The sequence below is a fragment of the Felis catus genome, chromosome D3 (assembly GCF_018350175.1).
Source record: "Felis catus isolate Fca126 chromosome D3, F.catus_Fca126_mat1.0, whole genome shotgun sequence".
NCBI lineage: Eukaryota > Metazoa > Chordata > Mammalia > Carnivora > Felidae > Felis > Felis catus.
The window spans coordinates 82,250,339-82,264,082 of NC_058379.1; the positions used below are offsets into that span (position 1 = coordinate 82,250,339).

The 13,744-nt window shown below is 36.5% G+C and overlaps 1 long non-coding RNA gene across 1 annotated transcript in view; it reads left to right on the top strand.

The window, feature by feature from the left end:
* The first annotated feature begins 9,094 nt into the window (after positions 1-9,094).
* Positions 9,095-13,744, top strand: part of LOC123381095 — a 65,883-nt gene continuing 61,233 nt past the window's right edge. The window contains exon 1 of the long non-coding RNA XR_006587610.1: positions 9,095-9,184. This is a non-coding gene — a long non-coding RNA (uncharacterized LOC123381095). The remainder of the gene's footprint in view (positions 9,185-13,744) is intronic.

The window sequence follows — 13,744 nt, forward strand, 5'->3', positions numbered from 1 at the left end:
TTAAAGAGCCTAAGTTTTGAAAACAGATGAAAACTGTATGCCTCTTGCTTCCACCCGACCAATAATGAAGCAAATGATCTTGCTGAACATTACTTAAAACTTGCTTAAATTATCACTCTAACTCATAAAATCTGTTTATTGTAATAATGCAGAAAAATTCACCCTGCACCAAAATTTGCTTGTAACAAAATAATCTAATAGTGTTCCATTATTGTGTGTGTGTGTGTGTGTAAATAATGATTTTCATGAGTATTAATATCTGTTATATTGGCTTTATCTCATACCACTTCATTTAACAATTAAAGTGTTCATGATATAAAATGGAAAACTATAGCTGACTCTGAATGAAACTTACCCACTACCTCCCACTGCTCCTTCTGCTCCTTATATACAATATGAGTTTACCTGTGATTCAATAGACAGTGAAAAATATTTCCTTTTATCTTCAGAATTCTACTTGAATTGATGTCAAGAATCATTCACTTTTAAATGACATGTTTCATGGCCAAACTTATTTGATGGGGCACGTGGATGGCTCAGTCAGTTGGGCTTCTGACTTCAGCTCAGGTCGTGATCTCACGGTTTGTGAGTTCGAGCCCCGCGTCGGGCTCTGTGCTGACGGCTCGAAGCCTGGAGCCCGTTTCAGATTCTATGTCTCCCTCTCTGTCTGCTCCTCCCCTGCTCATGCTCTGTCTCTCTCTGTCTCAAAAATAAATAACAATATTTTTAAAAAATTAAAAAAAACTTACTTGATTAAGCAGTGGTTCTAAAATATAGTGTTTGTTATATGTGTATATACACACAGACACACAGATACACACATATGTAATCACCTTTTATGTTCATAATATGAATTCAGTGGAAGAATAAGATATTTCCCATCCTTTTAAAAATCATACAGTGTGAGACTTAAAATAGCTGTTATCACTAAAAGATTTTATAATGTAACACGGTCTTATTTCATAAATTTCACTAGTAAATAATAGTTTATTGTATGAATAACCCAAAATATATTGATCTATTCTACTGAAAGTGGATATTCAGTGTTTTTTGCTGTATCTGGATACTTGTGCATGTGTTTTTTTTATTATTAGCAAGGTTTCCAAAAGGGACGTTATTTAACATGTCATCTGATAAACACGTACATATCCTGTGGTATATATATATATATATATACATGCAAATGTGTATACGTGTATACATAAGCACATGCTCGTATGTGTAGTGTGGATGTGTGTACATATGTTTTTGCCTATATTTAATTGTTAGGTTGTAGTATATGTGCATGTCTAACTTTACTAGGCAATGCCTAATTGATTTCTAATGTGGCTGTATCGTTTTATACGCCCATCAAATGTAGATAAGTGATCCCATGGGTACTCATCCTTGAAAACACTTGTTATTATCAGGTTTTAAAGTTTTTGCCATATGGTTAGTATACATTTCATTTTACATTTTTTTGTTTGTTTGTTTACCAGGATAGTTGAACATGTGTTCACATTTAATGGCCATTTGTAATTCCCTTTCTATGAAATTATATTTACACCTTTATTCACTTTTGATCTGGTTTATTTTGTCCTTTTCTCTAATTTGTGGAAAGTTTTTATATATTCTGGATATGAATAAATTGTAGGCAAAACGGGTTGCAAATATTTTACCTTTTTAAGGATTATATTTTTATTTTTTATTCTTTTGGCATTTATTAATACATAGAAGTTTTTAAGTGTAAGATTGTTAAATTTATTAATAGTTCCCTTTTTCACTTTATTATAATTAAAACATCCTTTTAATCCTTGTTATAAAAAATCCTCTTCCATTTTACTCTAGAAGTATCTGTTCTGTCTTTTACATATAAATTCCTCAAGCTGTTAGAGTAGGCAGTTAGTAAGTTCTAACAGGATGCCTGGAAGCCAGCAGGGAGGAAGTCAAGGTAAGCTGTGAGGACACCAGAGGCTCCTTCTGGGAGCACTCCAAAACTAAACCACAAGAAACCAGATCAAACCAGACAGGCTTAAGATGGCCCACAAAGTAGACCAAAGCTCACATTATGCCTTCATTATACTACATCACTGTACAAAAATCTCTCTAAGGGTGCCATGGCAGGAAACCTCTGACCAAGTAAGGAAAAAGACCCACGTTCTGGAAGAGACCACCCTACCTCCAAGAAATCCCTACCTCAAATAATGAATATTCCACCCCTTAGTTAACAACAGTCAATAAAAGATAGAAACCCAAACCCCCCGTTTGCCCCCCAAACCTCTGAGGCAAAACTCTCCCCGGAGTTCACCCACTCTCACATCTGGAGGGTGTACTTTTCAGCGTGTGTTGCTCATCCATTGTGTTGTGTCTGTCCCTCAATTCTTTCTTGTGACAGAACCAAGAGCCTCGAGCGACATCTTTTGGATGGACTGATCAAGGTCTCCCCGATGCACTTAGCAACAAAACCATTTTAGATGGTTGTGGGCTGAAAATTTCAATTCATTTAAATTGCATTATAAGAACCATTATACAGGATTTGTTTTGCATCATAATTTTTCTTCTCTATTTTTCTATTTTTTTCTCTCTTTCTTCATTTTTGGCCATTTATTTGGACTGAGTTTCTCTTTCCCTTCAATATTTCGTTAATTTTTTTCTTAATCAATATAGAAGTTATATTATGTCTTCATTATTTTGTGATTGCCTTCAGAATTTTAACATTCATATTTAGCTTAAAATGTTCAAGCGTAAATGATATTTTTGCCACTTTTTCCTGGACAATGCAAAGATCTGAAAATTATTTCACTCCAAAGCCCTTGCTGTCTCTTCACCCTCCTAATCACACACAAAGGCTTATCATCCTAGAGTTTAGCTCTTTCTACCTTAGTTCCTTAAAAAAAATTTTTTTTTAATGTTTACTCATTTATTTTTGAGAGAGAGAGTGAGAGAGCATAGGGAGAGGGGCAGAGCGAGAGAGAGACACAGAGTGTGAAGCAGGCTCCAGGCTCTGAGCTGTCAGCACAGAGCCCAGCGCAAGGCTCAAACTCATGAACTTCGAGATCATGACCTGAGGGGAAGTCGGATGCTTAACTGACTGAGCACCCAGGTGCCCCTCTACCTTGGTTCCTTTAACCACAAAACCTAGATGCTTTCTTTGTCTTCTGGATCCATGCTGTGTTTAAAATTTACATTACTTACCATTATTTCATACATTTAATACCTTCTTTCTGGTTTACTGAGACCCAATCTTTAGAATCCTAGATACAGATAAACACAGGCAGATGCTAACTCCATTGCTGTTTTATTTACCCTTACACATGTTTCTGTTGCTACTTCTGGCCTCTGTTTTTGTTTTTTGTTTTGTTTTTTGTTTGTTTAGTTTTCGTTTTTAATTTCCAAAAGTTTAGCTATGTGTTTTAAACTCTTGGTGTTAATATATTACCCAGGGAGGAGGCGTTGGACTTCACATCTATTTTGCCATTTGGGGAAAAAAATGGAAAAAAAAAGCCCAGCATTTTGAAAGAAAAGAATGTTAAGTATTTCAGAGAAACATTTACTGTGTAAGATGCCAATATACATAACGTATTTGAAAATTTGGGGAAATCAAACAATTTGAAAATTTTAGCAAAAGATAACGTGTAAGTTTTCCAAAATACCCCTATGACCAAGTGAGTTGGGAAAGATGAAGGGAAAAGGTGGTGTATATACTTGGGTATTAGTAACAGACAGAAGAGTATCTGTAACCATGACATCTTTGGAAAGGTAGTAAGACCTGGGCTTATGAGAATTAAAATAACTCTCTACTTGAAGACCTGTCACAATGAAGTAAATTTCATCAGTAAACAGAGTTTAAAATACCATTTTCTCGGAGTTGGTTCATATTTTGTTTCACTGGACTGTCATAACAATTACTGATTTCTTTACCTGACCATGGCTATTGATATTAAGGCTTAGGAATGGGATTTTTTAAATGCCACTCATATACATTGAGAAGGAAATAGAGTTGAAAGCTAAATGTTTCTCACTGAAAAAAAAATTCCTTTAATTTTCTGCCCACTAAAGTGTTGCCATCTCACGTCATTTTAATATGCAGTTAACCAGAGGATGGAAATGCTATGATTTATTGTGACAGGGTAAATAAAGCAATAAGAGCAAATCTAATTTAAGCATGCATCACTGAGCGTGCCTTTTCACTCCCGCTTGATGGCTACCCAAAATGATCCAACGAAAAATCAAAAGCGAGATGCATTAAAAGTGGGAGACTGGCTTTGGAGCACACTAAAAGCTGTTGTGTAGTTCGGGGTTCTCCTCCTAAGTCACTGAAGTCTGGCCGGGAGCTAAGAAAGGCTTATCATGATCTTCTTAAGCCTTTTTGCTTCCTGCTGCTCTATGAACCGTTTAGTATAGCTGATCCTTCCATCAGGAGCCCCCATTGGAAATGTATCTCTTCTGTGTACTAGCTGGGGGTTCCTGGACAAATTTCTTTTTTTTTTTAAATTTTTTTTTCTTCAATGTTTTTATTTATTTTTGGGACAGAGAGAGACAGAGCATGAACGGGGGAGGGGCAGAGAGAGAGGGAGACACAGAATCGGAAACAGGCTCCAGGCTCCGAGCCATCAGCCCAGAGCCTGACGCGGGGCTCAAACTCACGGACCGCGAGATCGTGACCTGGCTGAAGTCGGACGCTTAACCGACTGCGCCACCCAGGCGCCCCCTGGACAAATTTCTTAACAAGCCACACCCCCATTCCTACATCTATAAAATGGAAATACAAATCATATGAAATTAATCCAGGTGTGTGAGTGTTGAATGAGACGACACATGGAGGACTTAGGCATTGTCTAGTCGTTACAAAAGCTCGGTAAATACTAGTTATTATTAGTATTAAGCTTAAGTATAAGTAAAAACAGGTGCCTGAAACAAGCGAAGTCACTACATTGAATACCTTGCTCTCAAACAGAAAAGAATATGAAAACAAGCAGCTTGTCTACCAGGCTGCCAATTAACTAGATTCAAGGGGTAAATATATAACATTCCATGTTAAATGTGTGTAACTCTGATGGCTCCCACATTCACTCTGGCTGGGGTCAGTCTTTCTTTCGAAAGCTCCAGAAGGTGGTTCCAGGATCATTCCCCTTGTGTTCTCCCTTCTGTCATGTGTCTGCTACTTTTCTCTTTAACATGTTCTTGATAACATTAATTTGTTTCCAAACACCTTGAGTAAAGCATCATCATCATCATAAACAAACAAACCAAAAAACAAAAAACAAAAGAAAACAACCACAAGTTTTTCTCTAAGAAGAATTCTTTTGTTTCAGAGCCAACACACTCCAATTCCACATGCATTTTAAAAATCACAACATACTTCATCTCATTACATGTTTTGTGCATCCAAAAAATGAATAGTAAAAACACATTTTTCAGGGTGCCTGGGTGGCTCAGTCAGTTAAGCCTCTGACTCTTGGTTTCGGCTCAAGTTATGATCTCACGGTTCATAGGTTCAAGTCCTGCACCAGGATCTGTGCTGACATCATGGAACCTGCTTTGGATTCTCTCTCTCCTTCTCTCTCTGCTCCTTCTCTACTCGCTGTCTCTCTCCCTCCCTCTCTCTCTCTCTCTGTCTCTGTCTCTCTCTCTCAAAATAAATAAATAAACATTAAAAAAACAGCAACAACACTTTTCGATGTACGCCAAATTGGATTATTGTGGTGGCTGTTGATGTTCTTATTGAGAGCTTAGAGCATAATTTTGGCTTTTTCACATTCTGGGAATGATTGGAAAATGTGATAAGACAGTGTTTTCAAGGAACCCTATGGCTTCAGTGTTGCAGCATGAATAGAAACATGGGGCAAGGATTGAGTGAGGAAGGCTCACTGTGTGCCAGGCCCTGGGCTGAGAGGTTTATAGACATTTGTTTCACACAAAAATCATGTGAGAAATATTAGTAATTGCATTTTTTACAGAAGAAACTTCAGGTTTAAAAGCTTGCTCAAGGTCACACAGCCAGAACTGGAAGCTGAACTTAGGACTCACATTAACTACTGCTAGTTCTGAGAATGCTAATAGTTCTGTTGAGTCTGGCCAGGAGCTAAGAAAGGCTTCGCTACTGAACAGAAAACCACGGAAGTCTGTACAGCTAACTGTCTAATGAGTTTGCTATCTAGTGAAAATAAGTGGCTTTATCAAATTCTGTGATTTGATTCTATACGCATGTACATGCAAACTTCGTTCCTACAGATTTTGTTTGCTGCTGCAGTCGTGATTGATGAAATGTTTTAGTTACAAATAGATAGCTTCTTTTACTTCCATTTTCCAAATAAGTACGCAAAAAATTCTGATTCACCAATTTTACTATCAGTCTTTTAATATCTTGATTTTTAAAAAATTTTTAATGTTTATTTATTTTTGAGAGACAGGGAGAGACAGAGCATGAGCGGGGGAGGGAGAGAGAGAGAGGGAGACATAGAATCTGAAGCAGGCTCCAGGTTCTGAGCTGTCAGCACAGAGCCCGACGCGGGGCTTGAACCCACGAACCGTGAAACCATGACCTGAGCTAAAGTCAGACACTTAACCTACTGAGCCACCCAAGGCACCCTTAATATCTTCAGTTTTTAATTTTACATTTAATGTGGAATATGGGTTGGGCTTCAAAATAAAATTTAAGAACGAGTTCAATTTTTCAAAAAAAGGATGAAAATACAAAGTGGCTGAAGTCATTTGAGTTGTGACACATGTTAATGCTCCTGTAGCTTTCTGAAGTGAACAAATCAGAAAAAAAAAATGAAGGCAAATACCATCCACTCCCAAGTATTTGGCACGATACTGCATTCTAAGATGTGTAGGATGCAGGGGCGCCTCGGTGAATCGGTCGGTGGGGTGTCAGACTCTTGGTTTTTGCTCAGGTCATGATCTCATGGTTTGTGGGTTTGAGCACCACATTGGGCTCCATGTTGACAGTGTGGAGCCTATTTGGGATTCTCTCTCCCTCTCTGTCTCCTCCTTCCCCACTTGTGTGCACTCATTCTTTCTTTCTTTCAAAATAAACTTAAAAAATAATAAAATAAAATGTGTAGGATGCATTTAGGTATTGAAGGGATAATTTTACCATTGTATTTATAATATTGCTGTATTATATTGGAGTGGAATCTACACCCTATTGACCTGGTAGACCAGATATCTTTATTCTCCAGTGCAGGCCTCAGCACAGGAGATACTGAATATACATATTTCCTAAAGGAACTCATATGTAACTAACCAATGAATGAGTTAATTTTGTGATTATGAGCAGATTTTTTTTTCTGTTTTTCACATTTTTGCCACTAAGTTTGTATTTTTTTATATGGAGATAATGAACTTTATTTTAAAGAGGCCCTTTGCTTGCAGAAGTGAGAACCCAGGTTGAATATCATGGAAGGGGATTATGCACATTTATCCCCCAAAGTTCCAAGCCCTCTAAAGCTGTGATGCTTGGTAGCTCAGGAAGCTCAGTTTACACCCTCCCTGTCCTCATTAGCATTCCATGCTCTGGGTGGAGCATGAAGGGGACCTTTCCTTTTCTAACAGAAACATGAAAAGGAAGAGAGATAAAAAGAGCAGTGAGAAGGAAAACACTTTGCCACGAGGAGAAATATCCTCAATTATATTTCTTGATCCTTACAAGAAGAGCATAATTATGAAAACATCAAAATATGTATATTTTAAGATTGTTTTCACCCTGTAGGCCATTTGATGATGAGTATAAGATTTACTGAGGAAAGATTTAACCAGTTACTCATCAACAACACAAGGTCATACATCATGAAACATCGTCTGCATTTGTAAACTCCTGGGGGCGTTTTGTTACATTACTTTTCACTCTTTTCTTTGAGCTTACTGTCTTTTGTCCTATTATTAAAGAATATCAAGGTCAAATATTTTGTCACTGCCTTTGATGAATCACTCTTATACTCCAGAAATTCAACAATGCCAAACAGATTTCTCTGCATGTGCGTATAGATCCGTGTGTGTGTGTGTGTGTGTGTGTGTGTGTGTGTGTGTGTGTTCCTTAAACTGTTTGAGAAACAAAATGTCATATGTATTAAGGTATTTAATATGAACTTTTTGCTTCTGGTGTGGACAACTGAATACTTAAATATTTATGATGAATGAATGAAAGGAAAATTCTGCCTCACTTGATAAAGGGACATTGGATTTAGATTCTGGAAGGTTTTATGGTGTTTAAACACATCCCTGAGATTAAATGCCCTCTGAGCTTCTGTAAAAATGGAAAATGAAGGAATTTGTTCAAGGGCACATGACTAGCATGCAGCAAAGCTCTTTTTCCAACTGAGGTAGTAGGACTTCAATGCCCATTCTCTTTACCATTACATGATGATTTGGGGGAAGATTAAATGAGACAATGCATATAAAATAATGGTATGTATTTTTAAAAATAAATAAATACGTTTTATATCATTATAGTTATGTTGACAATAACACCTGACAGGGTAGAGGGAGATGTTTGAGGACAGGAAACAGATTGATTTGAGCCAGGAATACAGGATGCAGAAGAGGACATTACAGATAGTAAGTTAAAGTAGAAAATACTGTTGGGCCAGACATTGGAGGCTCTTAAATGTCACGTTTGGTATCTTTATTTTCAATGCTACCAAGAGGAATAGTTAACATAGTTTATAAAGATGCAAAATGGGCCTTAACATAGTTACAGAAACAGGTTTGGCTGGGTGGCTTTGTCGGCTAAGTGGCTGACTCTTGATATCAGCTCAGGTCATGATCTCAAGTTCCTGAGATCACGTTCAGCATGGAACTTGCTTGGAATTCTCTATCTTCCTCTGCCCCTGTCCCCCGCTCATGCTGTCTCTCTCTCAAATAAATAAATTAATTAATTAAAAAACAAAAACAGGAAGTATGTTATAGAAGCAACATGTTTGGGGAAGGGAGGTGACAGGTTAATCCACTCGTTTGCCATTGCACTGGTTGAGGAAGAAGTATTTACGTGATTAGTGGCAATGGCAGTGATAAAAAGAGCATGAATAAAAGTGTATACAATTGGAAAGAGGTATAGCAATTAAGATTATATAAGCAGGATTAAAATTCACTGAGTGCTTTTTCTATCTAGACTCAAAAGAATCAAAATCAAGGAGGTCAAAGAAAGACCCTGCCGGAGGAGTCACCTTCTTAAGCAAAGTGCCTTGCTCATTGACTTCAGGTAACCGAGCTCTAACTTCCTCAGAAGTGTTCATGTTTGGTGCAGCAGGTGGTGTTGCCAGAGCACAGTTAAAAGATAATCAAGGGCTATCCTATTATCAAGAGCTTTGGCCAGAGAATCTAAGGATCTTTGCTGGGAAGCTGTTGTCTTAGAAATGGATTCTGAAGTTTTAGGAATTAAGAAGTTCCTGATCATAGTGTCATTTACATTTATCCCTAGCTAGGGAAGTTAGGACCTACCAGTACAACTGAATCCTGAATTGGGAATACCTCCTGGTAGGCCCTTTCTAACTCGATGATGTGAATTAAGGGAAGATGACCATTGAGTTGATTAAAAGGGTAGAACTCTTAAAGAGAAAACCACGGGCCCAAAATGGTGTCACTTAGGCCAAGTTGCCAAACCTCAAGTTCTTATAAATTTTATAATCTTGATAATCTTGGTGTGGGTGAACATGCACACACACACACACTCTCTCTCTCTCTCTCTCTCTCTCTCTCTCTCTCTCTCTCTAAGTTATTTAAAAATTTAATAACTACCATCCACCAGATTTGAAGCTAGTTATAAGTCAATTGTTAACAGAAAAATATGTGTAAAAGTGGACAAAGTTCTATGGGAAACCAATTCATTGAAATAATTCTGTAACTCAAGGATCTAGAGACCCTATCCAGTTCTACTATGTGGGGTAAGCAATTTTATTCCTCTCTGAGTTTCACTGTTCTTTTCCATGTGACATGGAAAGCAAAATAATAATGCTGTCTTCTGCAAGTTGTTACACAAAATAGAGGAGACTATATAAGCAAATGTGCTAGTAATATACATAGTTAAGACATTTTCCTTATTGTCAATATCATGTTTTATTTTGTTGTACCTTACTTTTCTCTATAAAAGTTTGAAGTGGCTTCTGAAAATATATTAATAAAGCATAGAAATGTAAATAATATTTAGACATTCAAAACAAAGAATAATAAAAGCTAGAAAGATAATGCCAAGATTATTGAATTATTACTATTAATAGAAGAATAAAAAGAAATAAATAAGGGGTAATTTGAGTTCTTCAATTTTAAAAGGATTTTACTTGCTACAGCTCTATTTTATATACCCGTAGAGTTGTGCAATCTGTAACAAACAAAGATTGGTTTATGGATCAAGGGGCAGCTTCATTAAAAAAAGGAAAAGAAATCCCTTATGTTGATGGAAGGCAGTTTGCTATCTAGGTCTTATTTTATTATTTCATTTTTCTAATAGAGGGAAAAATCAAGATCATTCTAATTTCTAATAGCATGGGATTTGGGATCATGAAAATAACAACAAAAAAACCCTACAGACATTGCAGTGGTTATTCCACATACTACTTTGTTAATACACGATGTCAGTTGCATGCCCATTTCCAGAAATGTAACAATTGCAAGGAATGTAAACGAGGATTTCAAAAAAAACCCATAACAGATGTTTGCAAGATTTTTCCCCCTACTTAGAACATAATAAACATATGGAATGGCCTATCAGGCACAATTGCTGAAGCAAAACACAAGGATCATTCAAGAAACAATTAGATTCTGTTCTAAAGAAATGGAATACTTAAAAAGGATGAGTCCTGATGGGCCTATAGTCCTGATGAGCAAATAGCTCCAACTAAACCCTTTATGATTCTATCTCCATTTGAATGTAAATATCACCACAATCTACTCAGATCAAGATTTGGGAGCACTGTGGAGATTTTTCTCCCTTGCAAGAGAAGAAAGTGTGTTGATAATAGCCCATGTCTATGTTGTAAAACGCCCACATGTGGTAACTTTGTTTGCATTCTCTTTGTTATTAAAAGGGAGGAAGGTAGTTCTCATCATCTTAATGTCTTCACTTTTAGATAAAGTTTAGTGGAGCTAAGAAGATTATTTTTTTTAAGAGTAAAATCGATTGCAGGCACATTTCAAGGCACATATTCTGAGCTGCATTAGGAAGTAAATTTGGGGAAAAATCAGGGAGTAAATAAAAATTATGAATTGACAAGACAGATTACAACATAACAGCATATGCCAAGACTAAGAGAAGAAACCTTTGGTATTCAATGCCACACTGGTTTGTCCTCAAACAGCTAATTCTGGTGTAACATGATTGAACATGGCTCTGAGAACATGTAATTTTATTTATTATTTTCTAAACTAACAGTCTATCTGAAAAAAAATGTGTATCTGTAGTTGGGGTTCAGGGGTGCAAGAACACCGGCATCCAGGGGTCCCAAACAATCCCACTAGTCTATCTCTTCCTTGAAGGGGGGAACAAGGTCCTTCCCTCACATCACAAGAGGGCTGCAGATGCCCACAAATAAAGGTGATCTCACTCTGTCTCTTCTCTATGTGAGTAAAGCATTGTTCCTTGTGTAAGTCACATCTTTCTTGATGACCTTGAAACATGCAGTGGGTTGACATCATCAGACAATTGCTCTTGGTGGTAAACACGGTTGTGCTCTCTGCTATCCTTCATGAGGTGTGGCTCCTCCCCTGGAGATGGGAATATGTGTTACTTGCTTGACAGTTCAAATCCTAACATTACACACACTTTTCCTTCTTTCTTTATCCCAATGTGCTCTTTGTAGCTACTTCTAACTTTACACCATCCTAAAGAATAGAAGTTATTCAATCTATTGTCCATACTGACCAGGCATGTAGACTTGGTTGTATTATTTTCGTACAGTGTATATTATGAAAATAAATAGCTTTGTGTCTCCCCAGAATTAAAATATTTGAGTGTATGTTTTAGATTATATATGGCACTACTATTCTAAGATTCAGATACTCTTTCCAGGAGCTGCTAATTGTTGCTTCATTTTCCTGTTGAGGATTAATGTACCTGACTCCTAACATCAATATGTATGATTGATGTATTTTTGTAGACAACTATGATAGTGACATCTGAGAAAATAATTCAGTAATCAGGTAAAAGATATTAGCTGTTCAGTATCAAAGTTATTTTAATAAAGATTGTTTTTACATATCATTCACATGCTAAGAAGTGAGCCTAAAATTGCATTAATTTGTAATATATTCTGAATTCTTTGTTTTGTTGCCTAGTGAAGTTGGATTAAACATTAAAATAGAGACACTTAAAAAGCATGAATTGTACCTTCTAAGTAAACTAAAATTGACCAACTAAGTACTTATGTGAACTATTTAGGAATAAGGGGAACAAATTTTAGTTTTCCTTATTCAATAAAAATTATTAGTGAATGTGTTTGTCTCTGCACTAGAAATTAACCTCTTGAGGGAATGGGCTTTGACCTAGTCAACTCTATGTCTCTGGCACATAGCATGTTACCAAAGAATGCTTGTGGATTGGAAATTAATTGTTAATGTAAATTTGTTTAGCTTTATTGATGTATCTTGCTGAAGCATGCACCTTTATCTTATTAAGCTTTCTCAAATTAGATGCTAAGTCTAGAATGGCGAATTTTAAGGTTGTCCTTGAACATTTGTTTCTCACGATTTAAATCCACTTTGGCTTAATGAAATATGGTCTTATAAGACCTCCTTGTTTCAACCTGCCCAAACTCAGTTACTTGATGCCCTTTAACTACTAATTGTTCGCATTATTCACACTTATCTGTGTGAAGTTTTGGCATCTGGTCAACAATTAAAACGCACGCGCACGCGCGCACACACACACACACACACACACACAAAGCATGGAGTATATTTTTTCAAGATTCAATCTCTAAAGCCTCAGAGGAGATATACCCATAGGATATTGAATTGGTATAATACTAAATATCCTGCCTGATCTCAAACATAATTTTCATTTTATAGATGCAAATTATATGCAATTTGATTAATTGATTATTTAAGTAGATTAAAAAAAACATATATTGTGCACCTAATAGTTACACATATTTGGGTCACCTGCTTGCAATTGGACAGTTAGGTTAAAAATATCTTTTTTTCTTGGGATACCTGGCTGAATCAGTGAGTGGAACATGCAACTCTTGATCTCAGCATTGTAAGTTTGAGTCCTATACTGGGGTCTTTTTATCTCCCTTAATAAGCTTGGAGTTTATTTTTGTAATAGGCAGAATATGTTTCTTAAGTCATTATATTACAAAACAAGTTTTTGTTCATGTAATTATTACTCTAGTGTTAAATTTACCAAGTACTTTTGATACTCATCATTCACAGAATTAAAAGAAAGACTATTCTACGGTGCATTTCTTAATATGCTGAAACAGGGTTTTGAGCTCCAAACATGAACTATTGCCATGAAAACAAACCAGATTAAACTAAGTTCATATGAATATATTGTGGTCCTCATGAACAAGTTGCCAGCATAGGGTCAATATAATGTTACTGACCAAGATGGCTTTAACTTTCTCTTGGACTTGACTACATTTCAGACAGGCTTGTTTCAGGCTCTTGGTCCCTTTTTCTTAGAACATTTACTGCAAAAAACTTAACATTGAAAATTCTTTCTCTACCTCTTCAAAATACGAATACTTTTAAAAGGTCTTGACTATTTTACGTCTCAGGAATGTCTCTCTCCATGTCCAGAGATCCATCCCTTAGAAATGTAACC